Genomic DNA, 1,356 nt, shown 5'->3' on the forward strand with positions numbered 1-1,356 from the left:
GACGAATCGGTTTTTTCCATTTTTTCCGAAAAATAAATTTTTGTAATTTTTTTTAATGTTAAAAACGTTAATAAACTTCATGTTTACGCATGGATTAAACATTGAAATAATTTTAAAACGCTTATTAAAAAAGTTGGTGTCGACCGTGGGACTTAGAAAAATTTCGGGAAGTCCGATTCGCCTGCTGGAATTACCGCACGGGCAGGACACCTCGCTCCGACGAATCGGTTTTTTCCATTTTTTTTGAAAAATAAATTTTTGTAATTTTTTTTAACGTTGAAAACGTTAATAAACATCATGTTTACGCATGGATTAAACATTGAAATAATTTTAAAACGCTTATTAAAAAAGTTGGTGTCGACCGTGGGACTTAGAAAAATTTCGGGAAGTCCGATTCGCCTGCTGGAATTACCGCACGGGCTGGACACCTCGCTCCGCCGAATCGGTTTTTTCCTTTTTTTCCGAAAAATAAATTTTTGTAATTTTTTTTAATGTTAAAAACGTTAATAAACTTCATGTTTACGCATGGATTAAACATTGAAATAATTTTAAAACGCTTATTAAAAAAGTTGGTGTCGACCGTGGGACTTAGAAAAATTTCGGGAAGTCCGATTCGCCTGCTGGAATTACCGCACGGGCAGGACACTCGCTCCGACGAATCGGTTTTTTCCATTTTTTCCGAAAAATAAATTTTTGTAATTTTTTTTAATGTTAAAAACGTTAATAAACTTCATGTTTACGCATGGATTAAACATTGAAATAATTTTAAAACGCTTATTAAAAAAGTTGGTGTCGACCGTGGGACTTAGAAAAAATTTCGGGAAGTCCGATTCGCCTGCTGGAATTACCGCACGGGCTGGACACCTCGCTCCGCCGAATCGGTTTTTTCCTTTTTTTCCGAAAAATAAATTTTTGTAATTTTTTTTAATGTTAAAAACGTTAATAAACTTCATGTTTACGCATGGATTAAACATTGAAATAATTTTAAAACGCTTATTAAAAAAGTTGGTGTCGACCGTGGGACTTAGAAAAATTTCGGGAAGTCCGATTCGCCTGCTGGAATTACCGCACGGGCAGGACACCTCGCTCCGACGAATCGGTTTTTTCCATTTTTTCCGAAAAATAAATTTTTGTAATTTTTTTTAATGTTAAAAACGTTAATAAACTTCATGTTTACGCATGGATTAAACATTGAAATAATTTTAAAACGCTTATTAAAAAAGTTGGTGTCGACCGTGGGACTTAGAAAAATTTCGGGAAGTCCGATTCGCCTGCTGGAATTACCGCACGGGCAGGACACCTCGCTCCGACGAATCGGTTTTTTCCATTTTTTTTGAAAAATAAATTTTTGTAATT

The sequence above is a fragment of the Nomia melanderi genome, unplaced genomic scaffold (assembly GCF_051020985.1).
Source record: "Nomia melanderi isolate GNS246 unplaced genomic scaffold, iyNomMela1 scaffold0185, whole genome shotgun sequence".
Classification (NCBI taxonomy): domain Eukaryota; kingdom Metazoa; phylum Arthropoda; class Insecta; order Hymenoptera; family Halictidae; genus Nomia; species Nomia melanderi.